This window comes from Sturnira hondurensis, unplaced genomic scaffold (assembly GCF_014824575.4).
Source record: "Sturnira hondurensis isolate 20B ecotype Veracruz unplaced genomic scaffold, ASM1482457v3 Scaffold0003681, whole genome shotgun sequence".
NCBI classification, from domain to species: Eukaryota; Metazoa; Chordata; class Mammalia; order Chiroptera; family Phyllostomidae; genus Sturnira; species Sturnira hondurensis.
In genome coordinates, this window is record NW_028076312.1 from 2,539,425 (window position 1) to 2,559,067 (window position 19,643).

The following is a 19,643-nucleotide window of genomic DNA, read 5'->3' on the forward strand; positions in this document are numbered from 1 at the left end:
CCCCTCTTGGAGGCCATCATGAGATTTAACACATTTATTTAGTATATTCCATTGCGTTGCGAGGATTTGCAGAAGTCTCTCTCCCCTCCCAGACTGATGCTTAAAGGGTGGAGACCGACCTGTACAGTGCTTACTTCAGGGCAGGTGAAGTGGGGGCTCAGAATGAGTATATAATGGAGAAATATGTGTACACACATACATCTTAGCAGATGGGCCAGAAACAATATTTATGGGTGTGGGCATATTTATACTAATAGGGAACGGATAATAAGCAAAATGAGCTTCAATTGTTTATAAAAGGCAATAAATTAGATTATCATCAACATCACCAAAACTTGCTATGTTGGAATATAACAGGCATTTCACATTACTTTAGGTGATACCAAGAATATGCACTGAGAAAACCTTATAAAATCAAGGACAAGTGATGCATCCTGGCACAAATTGAAAACAATATCATAAAGGCTTTCATGCAGAAGGAGTCAAGGCTATGTAAAGTGCAACAGGCAATGGAAAGGATTTAAAAATTTGAGTTTTTAGTATAAGAAAGAATCGCCCCACTGCTTGAGAAACAAGACATGGTAAAGAGCACATTCCAAAAAGGCAAAACAAAACAACAACATCTTATTTCTGCCTGCTGCCTCAGGGAGGATCCTCTTCACACAGGAAGGTTAGAGGAGACGCATTAGGAAGGCACTGACACTGTGGACTAGTAAAGAGGTATGCTGAGTCGCTTAGTCTTTCTGATGACGTCAGGTGAACCACAGTGCAAGGACTTGCGGTGTGCTCCTGGAACCCTACCCAGAATGCCTGAAGTATTACGGAACTCAGGAATGGGGCCAGAAAGCTCTAGGTGTTTGAATGACACTTGGTTGTTTTAAAAAAATACAGGATATGAAAGCAAGCAATAGCTGAGTCACTACTTATTAAACAGATGGTTTTGATACTTAGCTAAGGAAGACTATGTAGAGATACAGAGGGGCTCATTTGAAACAAATGAATTCCACAGATTTATTCAGGGGATGTTTCACAAATATTCAACAGACAAGGTATCTCTTACTTGGGCAAGATATTTGTAGGGTTTTATAGTTGATGAGAACATAAAAGATTCTGGAGTAATTAAGATTTGTTAAATCTTGGCTTTGTAGGAATGGTCTTACCAAATAGCTTTGATTAATATACCAACTCTTCCCTAGCCAGGTGGTTCAGTTAGTTGAGCATCATCCTGTGCACCAAAAGGTGGTGGGTTCGATTCCCACCCAGGGCATCTGCCTAAGTTGTGGGTTTGATCCCTGGTAGGTGTGCCTATGAGAAGCAACCAATTGCTGTTTCTCTCTTTCCCTTTCTCTTCCCCAATTCCTCTCTCTCTCAAAGATCAGTAAGCATGTCCTTGGGTGAGGATTAAAGTATATATATAAATACCAATCTGAGTTACTTTACTAATATTTAAGAAAAGTTCATTCTTAGCCCTTTAAGGTCAAATATTTTATTGATTACATGGGTGAATGTGTAGGTTATGCCTTACCTTACATAAAGTGGGCAGAAATTGACAACTTTTAGATAAAAATTGAGAGTTCCATGTATCTGGAGTTCATATTATGAAAAATGTGACTACAATTCATATCCCTGTACTTTGTTTCATGTAGTCAGTGCACACAGTCAAAATGGGAAAACCAGGTGAACAGTAATGCACAATAGAGAACGTGACTCTGAACTGCATGAAAATCATGAACCCATAAAACAATCCAATGGAAGTAACAGGCTTCCCATCCTACAACATGCGCACATTCATATTCACGTTGATTAAATGGGGATCACAAATTCCCTGGATATCACATCCATGTACACTACAAATTCTAAGAAATCCTTTTGAGAGAAACGACTTGCTATACTGTTGCAAAACACAATTTTACACTTGACCCCGCTTGACAGATATGCAATGTCCAGAATGTGAGGTTTTGCCATTCTCTTGTACTGACTGCACGTAGAACACCATACTTATTTCTGGGTCAAATTTAGGTATAACAAAATTGAGACAAGAGACTGCAGATTGGTGTTCAGAGACTCGTACAGTATGGGACTCACCTGCTGAATTTTATGTCTAGGAAAGAGATCCCAATAAGAGATCCAGTAACTATCTTTAAAATTTGTAAAAGTTGTAACTTGCAAAAAGAACAAAAATCATTTTGTCATTCAAAGTCAATAGAAAGAGACCAAGAGCAGAAATCAAAGAGGCAGTTTTGAACCTTTATAAGGAAGATACGTTTAGTTCTCGGATTCATGTGACAATAGAATGAGGTGCCTCATAAAGTCATGGCCTCTCTGGCGATGGGAGTATGCAGGTAGGGTCAAGGTCGTCTCCTGCACAGCGAAAGGGTTTGCTGAAGTAACCAAGAGTCAGTGCGCTGGTGTGGGTACCTATTGCTGGGTGTTGAGAAGTGTGCCTTAATTTATATGTGTGACTGAAGAATCTTACATTATTTTCTTTTACATTTCTCAAATTATATTTGAACGAGGATGGTAATTTTCTAATGCAAGTGCACATATAAAATCTCATATTTTAAAGGAGATTTTAAAATAGTTCTTAATAATGGTTGGAAAAAAAAGAAAATGAAGGAAATTTACAGTGCCTTTGTATTAGAACTCATTACACATTGGTAAAGTACAAAATGAACTTCAATCTGACTTTTGGTTCATTTGTTTTACTATGAACTTTAACTCAATTCAGCTTGGATATTATGTGGTACAGGTATAAATTTTAAATTCACTAAAGTATTTTTAACATTGAATTAGACATAATGTTATATTTGGAAGCTATTCTTATCTTGATATAAAAGAATGTACTTTAACAAAACATACTTCCTTAGCTACCTTCCCTTTTTCCTGAAAAGACATTATAGTACCATAAAGAGCACCCAGAAATATAAAGCTTTCCTTTGAAAAGAACATGTCTTTTAAAAGGAGGGGCCTGACTTGAGAAAATATATAATTTATTATTTTATACCTCTGAGAAATGCTTTCCAAATTATCTTGTGTTCCTGCCTTCCAGTTTGAAAATTTTAGAATTTCAAGATACCCTTCCTCTTTAAAGTTTTTTTTAGTTTTTCACTCTTTTGAAAAAATTTAAATAATTAAAGAATTTTCCAAACAAATGAAGCTGATATTTTACTGAAATTGTATATTTTACTCTTTGTTTTGTTTATATACAATGTTATAAACCATTGTAGTAGATGGAAAAATACGTACTATTTATACCATCATTCTAATTAATAAAATGGTGAAACCATTGAGCACGCCAGGCTCTTGGTAAACAGAGGTGGGTACACACATTAAGAAAATTGATATATCTTTCATTTTAATTGTTACATCAGTTTTGAGTGTGATTTCATAGAATAACTTTAAAAAGTATTACTCTTTAACTGTGCACCATTTACACTATTCCGTCTTTAGAACTTGTCAAACTAGTATTCCTACAATGAAAGAATAAAGAAAAACTTTGCCTTCTTTTAAAATTTTCAATTACAGTTGACGTTCAATATTATTTTATACAAGTGTCAAGTGTACAACATAGTGGTTAGACATGTATGTAATTTACAAAGTGATACTCCCAATAATTCTAGTACTCATCTGACACCATGCATAGTTATTACAATATAGTTAGTTACATTCCCTATGCTGTAATTTACCTCCCCGAGAGTATTTTGTGACTACCCATTTGTACTTCTCAATCCCTCCACCTTTTTTTACCCAGCCCTCAACCCCCTCCCACCCTGGCAACGATCAGTTTGTTTTCTGTCTGAGTGTGTTTCTATTTTGTTTGTTCATTAATTTTGTTCTTTACATTCCACATATTAGTGAAATCATATTGCTTTTGCCTTTCCACATCTCGTTTATTTCACTTGCCGTAATACCCTCTAGGTCCATCCATGGTGTGACAAATGATAAGATTTTATTGTTGTTGTTTTTTTTTTACGACCAAGTGATATTCCATTGTGTATGTATATATATACCAGAACTTTTTTTCTTCAACTATCTATATTTAGGTTGCTTTCACATCTTGGCTATTTAAATAATGCTTCAATGAATATAGATGTGCATGCATCCTTTTGAATTAGTGTTTTGAATTTCTTTGGACAAGTACCCAGAGTGGAATTTCTGGGTCATAAGGTAATTCTACCTTATATTTTTGGAGGAACCTCCGTACTGTCTGCCAATGTGGCTGCAGCAACTTGAAATCCCACCATTGGTGCACAAGGGTTCCCTTTTCTCCACACCCTCATCAAGGCTGGTTGCTTTACTGATGACAGCTATGGTGACGGGTGTTATGTCATATCTCACTGTGGTTTTTATAAATAAAACAAGTTACTTTTTTTTCTGGTGATTAGTGATGCTGAGCATGTTTTCAAATGTCTATTGGCCATCTGTATGTCCTCTTGGTATTAAAACAATCATAACAGAGATTTTCTTTCTGTTCCACCTTATTTGGTTGGTAGAAGAGAAGACACCCACACAGACTATATTTCACTGTGGGCCAAAATTAGCACCCTAAAATTAGCGTTCATAGGCTATCCAGAAACCTACCTGAGTCCTCAGCATTCAGAGCGAGTGCAGACCAAAGTCATCAGATGAGGATGCATACCTCAGCTGTTCATTTTTTATGTGTCTCGTTCTTTAATGGCTGGCTTCTCTTTAATTTCCTTCTTCCCTGTGTCTTTCCTATTTTCAAAAATTCTACAACCATCTCCACTGATCACATACATTTTTTCTCTTTTTTCTTCTGGACTCTCACTCTGGCTGTCTCTGGCACTTCCCAAGCACTCCACACTGCCCAGCCATTTTCTTGAGCATCTTTGGACTCCAGGGCTCAGAGAGTGAGGCTTTTCCAAGGCTTACCTTCCATGTTATGTTTCTCATGTCTGAGTACCTGCCTCTTTACCAACTGCTAACACGTGAAATGGTCACTGCCTGATGATAGGGCACCTCAGCTTTCCTAATCTAAGGTTTATTTGTTTCCATACCCAGCGGTCTCTATGCATCAGTTTAGGCAAAAAAACTTACAATAAACGTAGAGTCCATCTGAGGTTCAGAAATAAGAAATGATGGAGGTGTAGAAAGAAAAATAATTTTATTAGCATTTATTTTTATTATTTAAAAAATAATTTTATTGAATTGATTGGTTCCTAAAAATTTTCTTTCAACTTAAAAATTTTAAAATTCCGTAATACGTCTTATTTTCTCTTGGTTTTCAAGTTTAATCTCTTTTTTTAAGGTATGGGAGGGTAGGGGAGATTTTTTTTTTTTGAATGAAAGTAGTGCTGATCATTGAACATGGTGGAGTTTAGACATGAAATAGGCCTAAACCGCAGTCTGCATTCCCAGCTCACTTGTCCTATATAACTTTGCTGTTCCTTGAAGTTTAAAATAAATGAAAGGTCACTTGTCTTCAAGAACATGTGCAGATTTTTTAAGATCCACAAATGCTGCTTATAAATGCAAAAAAATCATAATTACTATATGTATTCTAAGGCTTCTTAGATAATATAGAAAGATTTCAGGTTGTGGTATTAAATTTTAGTTGGCCTGGAAGTCCTGCAATTTCACTGGAAATAAATTCTACACAGACTCAGTGAGCACAGTAATCTAGATTTTACACTTTGTATACACACATATTTTATTCTCATTATGGTTTTCATAACAGCACTAGAGAAAACATGTCATTCTCTTTTTGGACACAGGAAAACTTCAGCACAAGGATGTCAAACTAGGTTTTAGCTCAGTTAGAAAGTTTGTAGTATAACCAGTGCTGGTACCCAAAGGTCTTAATTCCAAGCCCAGGGTGTACTTCAATGTACATTCAGGAATGTTAATTTGGAGGTTAAAAGAGATTAGAAGTCAAAAGTAACAAAGAGAATAGGAGATGGGTAGGAGTCTTTTATATGTAGTTCTAGGAACTCCTCACCTGTCAGAATGAAATGTATTTTACCATGAATAACTTATTTAATAATATAGTCATGCTCTTATAATAAGTCATTTATTTTCATCATATCTCTTATGAAGCCACAAAAGGTGCCACATACTATAGGGGCTTACAAAAGAGGCCCTTAAAAGATCAGGCATATCAAAACGTCCCTGCTGGAGACAAAGGCCAATGTAACAATGAACTCCTTAACAGTCTGTAACAACACATAGCTTCTAAGAGAGCTCAGGCAGAATGTATATTTTCTAGATCAGGATTAGTGACTGTGTAAATTTCCCTAGCCATGGTAACAATAGAAAGAGCAAGGTTAGCCTGTTAAATGAAATGTGAGTGAGCACCGATCAGGTCCAAGTGGCTGCTGGCACAGTTTTAGGTGTCCTGCCAGCGTTCAAACCCACAGGGTCATTTGGCAGTCAGGTGTCATTAGTCAACTCTCTCCCTCTCTCCCTCTTCCCATCTGTTTTTGTCTAGCCTATTTGTGTAAATCACCTCTCAGTATGCGGCAGGACTCCAACTAGTCGTGTATTTTCCTCCTACTCCTTTGTCCTTTTCATCCCCGACTGCTCATTTAGATGTATACCAATCACTTGACCCAAAATTTAGGATGTGAAGTGAGGTCATGGTAGCAGTGATATTATGACTTTTACAAAGCAGCATCCTTTATGAGCATGGTAAAAAAAAGATCGTTAAAGGCAGTGTAATAAATGTCAAAGTCATAGTTGCCACTGGCCCTTTCAAATCATCATTATCATCAGAGGCCAAAATGTAATGATGCCCCATAATAGGATGGAGCGTCTATGTAATTTTTGTGTGGACAGTTTCCAAAGTTAATATCCAAAAGATATTCTTAAAGAGAGTGCTGTTCTAGTTTTAAAATAGCAAGAACTTTTAGAGAAGATGAGAAAAATAAAATATGATTGATGCTGAGTTCACTGTGCCATTTTTTAACATGCAGCCTGTCTACTTCTCTATTATTCCAAGTCATAAGTATATGTTTGAATTCTGTCTCAAAGCTAATGTAGTCTCAGCCTACATTATTCAGCCAGTGCATATACAGCACAAAAGAATGAGGTGTAAATGACTATTTATATGATAGCAACTGATAGCAAGGAATTTCCACTTTGGGAAGGACTTAAAACTAAAAGGATTTGCTAAGGACAGAAAAGAATAAATCATAGTGAATAATTCTGAAGCTGCATCAACAATGATAAAGAATTACTTATGTTGGAGCAATAGTTAGAGGAGTGCATTGTTGATAACTAATTCCAATTTACATGGACTCATAGAACTGTCAATCATTGAAGAAATTTTTACTCTTTACTAATTGTGAACACAGGGATATTTAACCACATTTACTGCATTTGTCAAGTAGTTTTTATTTTGTTAATATATTTGACCAAAGACTTTAGCCCATGATTTTTAGCCCATTGTCATTTGATCACATATGAATAAGTTTAAATAAATAAATAAAATATACAGCAAATAATTAACCCCAATTTCTTAAAGTTTTTAAAAGTATATCAAATTTGGGAAATTTTTAAAAGTAACTTATTGAATACTCCAAATGACTCTATTGATATTGAACATTATAATTAATGGTTTTAATTAAAAAGACCTTGCAATCTGTATAACTTAAGTAATACTTATTAAATTACTTATTCAATAAGTAACTTACTTATTGAATACTCCAAATGACGCTATAAGTAGCTTACTATGACGGTATAAGTAGCTTACTTATAGCGTCATTTGGAGTATTCAATAAGTAAGTTACTTACTCTATAAGTAAGTCCACATTTAGGTATTTCTAATGACAATGTGCTCACCACTTCTGACACAGAAGATCACATTGCTCGGATAAGTTCTCAACACCCATATCTATATTCAAACAGATTACTCAATACTTGCCAAATAGTTTTGCCTTTCCAAAGTCCAATTTTAAAATAAGGTAAGGATTGTGATGATCATTTTTTTAATATTAGAGCTCTTTTAGGAAAAGTGCTTAAGAATAATGATAAAATTACATATGCAAACAGGCATTTGAAAGTGACAACTGAGCCTGAGGGAAAAAGAGAGGCAATTTTTAAAAGTACAGAACTCATGGGCAAAAGATCGTACATTATTTATAATGTAGTGAGCCATCTACATGTCTAAAAAAGAAATGATATCTAAAAGAGAGGAAATTAATTATGCTATATGCCTAGGGACACTTTTTAAAAATTAGACATAACAGAGTATACCTACACATTACCCGTCTGTGAGAGCTGGGGACAATGGAACATACAAAGTGATACAAGGTGAGGCACTGAAAGATCCGTATGGTATATTCTCATTTGTATAAAAGAGGTGGCAACCAGTGTTACCTACATGCATATTTACATTAGCAAACAAATGCATAAAAATATGTAAAATAATACATAAGCTAAAATTTATTAATAGCTGCTATCTCCAAAGTGTTTGGGAAGGATAAAGGAAAAGAATAAGTTTTACTCTCTGTACTATTTAAGTGAGTAACGTTTTTATTTTAGAACACAAGATTGAACACTAAAGTATTTTGAGGAATAGAACCTTTGGGAGTTTAGATATCTATCCTCTTATTTTTTAAATGATCACTTTCTAATTTTTCCGTTCAGTTTGGAACATGAAACTGTGTAGCCCTCTGTCTGTGCAAATCATACTGTGATTGTATTAACTTCTGATTGTGAATATCGCTATTGGTATCACCTGGTAACGATGATGCATTGTTTCAATGCGGCTCCTTTTTTATCTTCCCAATGATCTCTAAGGGCTATACAGATTGCAAGGTCTTTTTAATTAAAATCATTAATTATAATGTTCAATATCATTTATTATTCTTCTCCCTTACATACATTCAAAATTCCTCACTTTACTACACTAGATAATTAACACATTTCACCATCAAATTCCACATGAACAAATATTCCTTGTCATTATATCCCTCCAGACCAAGGGTTAGCACACATTTTTATACAGGGCCAGATATTAAATGGGTTAGGTTTTGTGATCCATATAAAGTCTTTCATCTCTGTTACATGTTTTCTTTCTTTTTAAACATTTTTTTAATGTAAAAACCATTCTTGGTTTACAGGCTATATCAAAACAGGCCAGAAAGCTGTACTTGAACAAGAATTAAATTAAAAAATATTTTAAAAAATAATAAAATAAAAATAAAAGTGAAAAAAGAAAACAGGCCAAAGGCTAGATTCGGCCTAAGAATTATATTTTGTCAACATATATTCTAGATCGTCTTCTTTGTATTCAATATCCTTTCTTCCCTTCTTATTATAGATACTCTGTGTGACATATGGAAAAACTAGAAATAGTCCTTAAACTATATTTTCCTAGACTTGAAGCAAATTTCAGTGGAATTACCCCTGACCAATAAAGATGTTGCCTTCTGATGACATCTTGACAGTAAAACAACAAATGGTATGAAACCAAAGCCAAAATTTATTTCTTTTGAAATCCTGGGATAGGCTTTACCGATAATTTATTACTGAAATTCACTGCATAATATTTCAAAGTAAAAATTTCTTAAGCTAACTACCCATCTTTCTAGTTGATTCTCACATTATTTGTAAATATAATCCACTGGAAATCAATTCAGATAAGTAGAAAAGTAGATGTGAACTCAAATAGCATTGTGTTAAAGTCTTTTCCTCCTTCTTAATTGGGTGAATTTGTAACTTCTAAATTCAATGGCTTTTTCCTATTTTTGTCTGAAATTTGAAAATAATTTTGTCTGAAAAATGAAAATGATTTTTCAGGTTTAACTTCTAGGAAAGTTTAATTATTATTCAGAAACTCTCTGGACTGATCCTGCAAGAGTAGTGATATTGAGTAGCCGTGAGTTCCAAGATGATGACCGCTTGATACCCTTGGCAGTGGAGAGATCGAGAAGGCTTTAATCATGAACGAGTTACAGCTGTGTCAACTTAGTCTGTTGACAGATTTCCTTTAAGCATGAAGGAAAAAATCTACAGCCAATTGTATTTATTAACTGGATGTGGCCGATCAACTACTTCAATATTGGTAGTCTGAACTGAGAATATGGGTAGTTGTATGGTTAGAATCAGATGGTGTTAGTTAAGGAAAAGAGATAAGGGTTTTCAGTGAATAAGATTTAACCTTTGATTCCATGTTAATGCTTTTCTGGTCTTGCACATTGTTATCCACCTATATCTAATATTTTATTTATTTTTCAATGGTTTTCCTATTTATTGAAGTTATAATTTACCTTTAAGGGGTCTTCATTTCTTCAATTTTAATTATGATGATATGCAAAGAAGAAATTTCAAATAGATCAACCTGAAATTGACCTTTCCTCAATACAAGATATCTTCTCCTTGCACCTATCATAAACATGGTAATGTTCAGGAAAGCAAAAGGTTGTGTGGTCAGTTTGGGAGAGAAACTATACCTACCCAATTTAGTTTAATCTTCCTTTGAAAGAGTTAATAAGGTGGGTTCAAACTAGTTCAGCTTAACTCAGTGCAGACAATTTAAGAAAGTGAAAAAATGCCAGGATCTTTCCCTATGTCCACATCCCTGTGATATCATCAGGACTGGAAGTTGGAAAGCAAGAACTCAAAACCTTCCCTTGAATGACAGGACAGGAGAGCTGGTTATGATTAACCTCTAGGGACAAGGCCAGTTTGCCAAGGGTAAATTAACAACAAATGAGCAATCGAATTCAATGACAGACTTTATGAATCAATCTTATCTCTGATGAAGAATAATGACTAACACTTATTGAGCTCTTACTGAATACATGTATAAGACTTTTCTATGGACCATTTTATTTCTTTTATCAGCTCTGTGAGGTAAGTAGAATTTTACATACATTTTATAGGTTTGCAAAACTGAAATGCCTAGCAATTATTCTATTTCATTCTAGACCTAGCCATTAGTCCATATGTCAATACTATGCAATAAAAGTCTTAAAAGAAATACATAAATACAGAGAATCCCAGGCAATACAATTAAATACATACATTATATAATTACTAGTAAGTACAAATAATTAGATTTGTACAACCAGACTAGGTAGAAATGAAGAAACTGGGTGGTGGTGAAATGATGAATGCCTAAAAGAAAACTACTACGAGAAGGTAGATTTGTAAGGCTGCTTGAATATGAAGGAAAGTTGTAATTTTACATTTCTCTGTGATTATCAACAGAGGAAACATCAAAAATAAAATTCACCTCCTCTATTTTGTATCGTTGCATTAGTGGGAATGGCAATTAATTTTCTGCATTTCAAAAGTACAAACAGCTTGCAAATGTCTCTATAATGCATATCTTGGATTTTTATGTAAGTAAAGTGATTTGCTTTCTTGTAATTTATACAAATTTAATGTTTTCCTAGTCGAGAAATAACATAAATGTCATAGACATAGCTCTCTTTATTTAGACAAGGTGTGCTTACATTTATCAGAGACCAAAGACCATGGGGGGAATGCAAAAAAATAAAAATAAAAATGAAGCTATAAGACCAAAGCAATCACCCATAAAATGTTCTCTTTCCAGCTTGTAACATTGAAGAATATTAGATTTAGAAAATATACAGGAATCCATTTTGGAAAAAAATTATCATTTTCTGATGCTAAAAATGGGAACAGAAAGAATCTAAATTTGTATCTCCATATAGTCAGTTTCTTGACATACAAAACTGAAGGATTTCTCTTATTATTTCATTAATAATCATAAAAATTGGCCAAGCAGGTTTTATTACCCCCTATTTCACAGCTAAGGGTATTTAGTCTTGTTTTTAGGATTGGAAAGTATACATTTGCTGCTAGAACCAAAGTTTTATTTTTTTGGCTACCAGTATAACAGGCTTTCATTCTAGTGCATTATATCTTCAGTAAGTTATAGAAAAGGTCAACAGAATTTTAAAAGGGTAAAGCAGAGAAATTCTGATTTTCATTTGCTGCTTTTCTATCTTTAAGTGAATGGCTCTTTCTGGTGTACGGCATCATACTAAAATGCTTGTCTTCAGCCCCAGCTGGCGTAGCTCAGTGGATTGAGCGCGGGCCTGCGAACCACACGATAGCGGTTCGATTCCCGGTCAGGGCACATGCCTGGGTTGCAGGCCAGTTCCCAGCAGGGGATGCCCAAGAGGCAACCATACGTTGATCTTTCTCTCCCTCTCTCCTTTCATTACCCTCTAAAGATAAATAAATAAAATCTTAAAAAAAATTAAAATGCTTGTCCTCAGAAGCACAGTGATGAAAAGTAGTGAGTCCACAATTTGATGTTTGAAGACAATTGGCTATATTGAAGGAGCAAATCCAATCTCTCTACCTGTACCTGAGAGGGAATAACTCAAATAGGAAGTAAATGTTTTCTAAATGAGTGATAAATGACTGAATTAGCCAGCATGGAGTCTCCATGCAGTGAAGACTTCCACTAAGTCATTGATTGACTTCTTTGTGAATTTTCAACATTTTTTTCTGAATATACTCATCTTTGTTCCTATTACATGCTTAATATAGGAAAGTTCCAAATGCTGAAAAACATAAAACAATACTCACTCGTTAAACCACGGCTATAGTCAGAATTACAGGTAACCTACTCTATTCAGTCGATCACACTTTGATTCTTTCCATAGTAATGAGACCTGTCTTCTGTTTTAGGACTCTGAGGCACTGGGATAGGTTTCATTGCAAGATGCAATGCAGAAACAAAACAGCTGTTGGCATCATCACTTGCGTTAATGGTCCTGAGCTTTGAGCCTTTACTGCATTACTCACTCTTGCTGGTGTCTAAGAAGGCCAGGATGAGAATGGGAGGAGGTGCCGAAGATCTATTACTCTAGCAGCTGAAAGGACTTTTTTGGTTTATTTTCCTAGGGTTTAAAAAAATTTTTTTTGTCATAGAAGTTTTTAATATAGAATTTTAGGGTTCAATAAATGCTGAAACCTAGATTTAATGTAGACACTTGACTTAACAATGAAAAAGAAATACACCCTAGTTCTGAGAGCAAAACATTCCTGTTGTTTGCAAACTAAACTGCTGCTGTCAACAAGTTTACTCTTAGGTTAAATTGCAGTGAAGTTTCCAAGTCCTATTTTACAATTTCTTTCAAATGACAAATCAGAGCTTTATGTATCATTGTTAAATATTCCATATATGGTGACACCCAGGCATTACCTTAGCTTAAAGTTCTCAAACACCCTTAAATATTCTCAAAGACCCACAAATTAGTGGGGGGCCTATGGTGCAACACTTTGGTTTAATCATCTCAATAAATAAGCTTTGCCCAAATGAACCTCTACCCTCTTTCTTGACCGTATTCTTTATCTCTCCATGGCCCTTAGCAGAGTGCAAGGTATAACTATTATAAAAAAAGTCTTTTGGAGGAATTGTCTATCATTCAAAAATCAGCACCCCAACTTTTATGTCAAAATAATTTCAATGCCTTCGTACCCCCTTCTTTCCATCCTGTTTCTGAATGGACAGTGGTCTTTCTTTTTTACATTTTATTTATTTATTTTTAGAGAGAGGGGAAGGGAAGGAGAAAGAGTGGGAGAGAAATGTCAATGTACGGTTGCCTCTCATGTGTCCCCTATGGGGGACCTGGCCTGCAACCCAGGCACGTGCCCCGACTGGGAATTGAACCAGCGACCCTTTGTTTCACAGGCCCATGCTCAATCCACTGAGCTACACCAGCCAGGGTGACAGTGGTCTTTCTTAAACAGCACTGTGTAAGTATCAATTTGCTTGATTGAAATTTAACTTATATGAGAAACCATTCATGTCTCCAAACAGCAACAACAACAAAAGACTGAAATCCTAAAATTTATTCATTGTAGTCTTAATGAAGACTGTGGTCTTATCATCACTTTTGTCAAGATGGCTTTTGAAGGAAGGTCAAAAAATTCCCCACCCTCTTCCCCATCTCCCCTTTAAATGCTGTTAGGCTGTGCAGGGCAGAGTCCTCCCCAGGCCATCTTAATACACCTGAATCACAGATACTCACCTCACCCAGTTAACTGGGATTTCTCAGGATTTCCTGAGAGAGAAAAACAGAGAGAAACCCCTAAATAAAACATCCAGGATCAATTTACAAACACTTCACATGCAAAAGCTGTAGTTAACTTTCAGGTAATCTCTCCTAGGAAGAATATTATCACATTCATATTCTTTAATTTCATGAACAGAAAATCTAACATAATTGGTGTCCAGGAAATTCAAGATACCAGAGAGGAAATTTCTAAGAAATTTCTATAGGACCTACAGCCTGTCTTGATATAAAGCAAGAATATTCTTAAATAGATATTATATCATAAAATAGTACATTCATTTCTGCTTGTCAACTAAATATCATAAGTCTCAGTTACAATTATTTTTCATAGTTTTAATATTCCACATTTGGACATGGCATAATTTCCTCAGCTGTAAAATCCTAAGGAACCATTCTTTTCATTTTTTACTGATATGGAGAATGCGGGGACAGGCATTTCTAGGCATAATTCTTTATACAAATTTCTCATTATTTCCTTGGGAAATATTCTTCTTAATGAAATTGTTGGGTTAAAAGGTTTTTACTATTTCAAAGTTTTGTCTGACCTATCGCAGAACTGTTTAATGTTTTGCATTTCTGCCAGGCATGTGTGAGAAAGCACACCTCTCTACACACTCTACAGGACTGACACTCTTTCTTTTCACGGAATGTGCGAAGCTAGTCCTGCTGTTTATTCTTCTCTGAAGCTTTCTTCTTCTCCTTGGGCAGTTCTGAAGTTTGCTCCACTGTTCCTGATTTTTCATAGTAATGTTTGTAGCTTGAGCCCTTCTCATCCCCACGTGAATATTTCAAAGTCCTGCATTCATTAGCGGGTCTTGCAAAAGGATAGTCCATCACTAGAGAAATCTAGACAAGTCATTCGTTCCTGTAAGACCAGTCCTTGTTTCGATATTTCCACAGCAAATCCACTACAGATTTGCTGCCAGGGCTCACTATGCCGAAGAGGGTGGTGAAAAGTTTCATAGGCCTTGAAGGAATAAATGCACAAAGCGCCCATCCCTGAAAACTCAAGTAGGCCTGTGTTTTGTGTGAGACCCTAAGAACCAGATCGCCAACCAGAGGCAATCAATTCTGCACAAATCAGAATACTGTCTAATGGTTTGTGTCTGACCCAGAAACAAAAGCCTGACCTCATCAGGAAAACTTATTTTCCAGTCAATGATTAATTTCTACCCCAGTGCTTGTGACTTCCTTTATTTAAGCATGTTTTCAGGAACTTGTGAGGTAACTATGGCAATGGACACCTAAAAGGGGGAAAGATCTTTGTTATTAATTTCTACATGCAGAGATGAGTCAGGTATTTAGTTGTGTTATTATGCAAATCTCCGAGCATGGCAGTGGGTGACCTGCTGGGAGTGCCTCCTGTGTGGAACAAAATGGCCTTTTAAAGAATGGTACTTTGAGGTTAACTGTTTCCCTTAAAACTTAAAGGCATAACATCTTTGGAAATGAACAGCAAATGTGTTTGCTTACTATTAAGAAAATTACAAATTTCTATTGATTAGAAGGAAAAACTTTATGTTATGTTCAGAGCCAGTTCTGAAGGTGAAAACTACTTCTTTAGAAATTTCATTTGGTCTGTTCACTTCTCAAAGGCAACAGTGAATTCTAATAAACTTACAAATGCTGGCATCACATTTTCTTCTACAAAAAAGGGAGTGTTTGTTGGAAATTTTTTTGTGAAGAATAAAGTAAGAGAACCTTTCAAATCTGAAATTAGCACCGTGTTGAAAGCATCTAATCTTTGGAATTTATTCTAATTATATCAGATCTCCAAGTATTATAAAATAATATTTAAGATGACATTAATGATGGAAGGAAGAACCATATATTTATAATTTACAAATAATACATGTGACATTTAGTTCATACTCAGAGAGTTTCTAAGTTTTTAACTTGAAATAGAGGACAAATTCGTAGTCTGGCACTTGAGACCGTAGGCCACAAAACCAGCCCTCATCCCAGATTGGATGTTTCTGGTCTTTCCCCAAAGGATAACTTTGAATTTTGTATTTGAAGTGCGTAATATATTTTATCATTAAAATGCTTTTAGGCAGTACTTTTAAATTTGAACACAGGCTTTATGAAGGTATTTCCCATTCACCCAACAGTTTAGGGTCTCCCCAGCAAGCTGTGTCTCCGTAATTTTTGCCCAGAAGCATGGGAACAAGACCATATTGTCCCAAGTAAGTCTCATATTCTCCCTTCCAAATGACACCATTTAAAAGGATTATGGTCCATGCACTGGTAATCAACTAACTAGCTCCTCACCCAGCAATGTTCTAAAGGAAAAAACATTACTCTGAATATTTCAGCTTCAGAGTTACCATGGTAACAAGATACATTTGCTTTAAAACATAATCTTTTCTATATTTTTTTAGTGCTTTTGCTCTCTAGTAAGGATTTTTCTTTGATATGATCACAACTTAACAATGGATTCTGAAATTGAACTGGCATTTATAGAAGTTGGTAACAATGTGGAACAATTTTGTTTATCTGAAAAGCACACTGCTTTCAAGAAAATTTATAGATAGCTTTCAAGGTTTGTAATTTCTTGTTAGGGTAATATGGCCCAAGTTTTGCTTTCTCAGGGTATAACATCACAGGAGTTTTCCATTAAATTATTCTTTTTCAGTAATGCTCCTGGCCCATTTTATTTTTGTGTCACTTATTATAATATCACTGTTGCTTTTGTGTAATATTTCTTTCTGTATGTATTCAAGTACATGCACATAATCAACACAATCAAAACTACTAAACACTCTGAAATTGCTAGCTAATCATATTACCTATAATTAGCTTAAGACAGGTTTTTCCAAGCTCCTACCATGTGCAAAATATAATGCTAGAAAATATTTAGGATATAGAAAGGGTTTTATACATGGTCAGTACTTCAGAGATATTTAAATGTCTTTATAAATCATAGTGTATTTTACTTTGGTGTGGCTGCAATGAGACATTTGTAGTGTGAGAATACATTTCTTGGGTAATTATCTTGGAGTTTATTAAATTAGCGGTTGCTAGTTTAAATGGCATTCTGACTCCTCTGTTTTTATGACTTGTTGCTTAACGTAAGATTTAAAGTTTAAAGTATGAATTTTATTTGTTTTATATATTTTATACTGTTAAATTATCAATAAAGTAATTCTTGAATGTTGCTTCAAGATATAAATGTATTGTAGCAGTATATAAAAATATATCAGGATAAAATAGAAAGTATATTAGATTATCATTTTCTGTTAAAGAAAGAGAATATGTTATTAGCATTTCTGATCTTGGAAATTTCTCAGAAAAAAATGACAAGCTACAGATACAATAGACATTTATTGAAGCAATAACACAATACTGAAATAATGGAGTAGATAACTATGAGATGAACTTTAATAGCCACAAACCTTAGCAGAAATGTAATATAATTAAACACAGTTTCCTATTTCAGAATAACATTACATATGAAAAAGTCTATGAATTCTAGGTATTGAATTCTCAGGACTATTAGTGTTGTAGGCCTCATACACAGGTAAAATTTGAAGCTATATAGGCTGAAAGGAAGACCATAGAAATGACTCCACTGCCCCTCCCCCAAGTATTTCCAATCAGCTTGCCCCAATGTTTCAAAGTTCTACCATTAGGAACTACTTTCTTTGGCTTTAGGCAGGGAGACAATACAATTTTACAAATAAAATTTCTAGCTATTGCCAGGACTGAGAGTCATTTGATTAATTTTTAGAAGGAATTTTGAAAGCTTGCTAAGAGCCAGGCACATTTGTGAGTCACTAACGGTATGGCAGTGAGGAAAACAATGTTTCTGCACTAATGCAACTAAACTTCTTGTGAAAAAGAAAGGAGACATATTGCTGGGTATAATCCGTGAAGGAGTTAATCATGGAAAGATCTGGAAAACAGCTTCTCAAGGCTGTTTCTCTGCATAATTCTAAAATGTGACACTGTTATTGTCAAAGAAAAAGGTAGCCTTGAATCATTCAAATCGGGGTAGGGGAGAGAATTAGTATATTATTAACTTTCTAATTCCTTTTATAGCCTGGTTTTCTTTTTTAAAAGTTTATATTATATTTATATATTCACATAATATATTTATAAATATTTATATATCTACTCAGTAGTCAAAGGCTTATAGAATATCATTATTTTTTACATTGAAATAAAAATGAATTTTACTTCAAAATTGAATATAAATATATAATCTATAGCTACACTTTTAGATATGCATACACATATTCTGTGTGCATGAGTAATTATACAGCTATTGTTAGGAATTAACTTTATTACTCACTGTCAGTTTCCCAATTCCTGTGCCATGTGGACTTTTATTTTGCCCCTTTTATGTATAGACAATCCAGGTGATAGAGTTTGACCATATAGAATTGATTTGCACCTCCAATTTCTAAACAATTCTGTAAAAAAATTATAGTTTAGGAAACAGACCTATTTTAAATAAAAAATAATTTCCTCTCATATATATATATATATATATATATATATATATATATATATATGTATATCCTTTAAGGGTATAAAAGAGTGTATTTCTTTGACTGAAAGTTAATTTTCCATCTCTTTATTTTTTCCATATACACAGGTCATTGTCCACAGAGGCTGTGGCTGCCTGCCTCACACTATTGTGCTGCCTTACAGTCCAGCTGTGTTCTGACAAATGAATGTATGTCAATAGCTGGAAACCAAAAGTCCTAGATAGTAAATGAGGATTTAAATAGACAGGTTCTACTACACATTATTATTTTGCATAATTTCTGTCCCTTGAACACCATGTGTTTTTGAAAAAAAAAAAATATCTTCTATTCTTTAAATAGATTTATTCATTCTTATGTAAGAAAAAAGTTATTTCTTAATAAAGAAAACTTTAAAATACATAAATGAAGTAAGTGAGATGGTAGTGGTGTGGCCCTTCAGAAAGCACTTGACCATGTACCAATAAATGTACTATTGTTCAGAGTGTTATACCTCATGATGATTTTCACTCGGTTTTATGGCATAATGTTGTAGTTACTAAACTGAGTAAAAGTTTGCTTTTTCAATGATTGCCTTCAGCCATTATGTGATACATCTGTCTGTAAGGAATATCTTCAATAATCTATTATGTACAACATCTGACATGTAATATGCAAGAACCACTTAAAAACTCAGCTGTAATTTATATGTTTTATCCATACTAGTTTCAGTTATGGTGCCTCAACTTAGTAGAAGTTTAATAAATAAATGTCTATTGATTATTTAGACTAAAGAATAATGTAAATACAAAACAATGACCTACATAATTAAAGATGGGTCTAAGCCGCGTAGCTGACATAAGTCCACCTTGAATCTCTGTTCACCTTCTCAAAATAGGAACTGCCTGACAAGGCCAAAATGCTGCCACAGGATAGAAGCCAGAGGCTGTATCTTCAACTTATTGTCAATTCCTATTAAATAAAGATTAAATTAGCCCTGGCTGGTGTAGCTCAGTAGATTGAGTGCGGGCCTGCGAACCAAAGGATTGTGGTTGGATTCCCAGTCAGGGCACATGCCTGGGTTGCAGGCCAGTTCCCAGCAGGGGATGCACAAGAGGCAACCATACATTGAACTTTCTGTCCCTCTTCC

The 19,643-nt window shown here is 34.7% G+C and overlaps 1 protein-coding gene across 3 annotated transcripts in view; it reads left to right on the forward strand.

The window, feature by feature from the left end:
* The window catches only part of ERBB4 (erb-b2 receptor tyrosine kinase 4), a 999,063-nt gene that overhangs the window by 856,018 nt on the left and 123,402 nt on the right, over nt 1-19,643 (forward strand). The gene's annotated exons all lie outside the window — the stretch shown is intronic.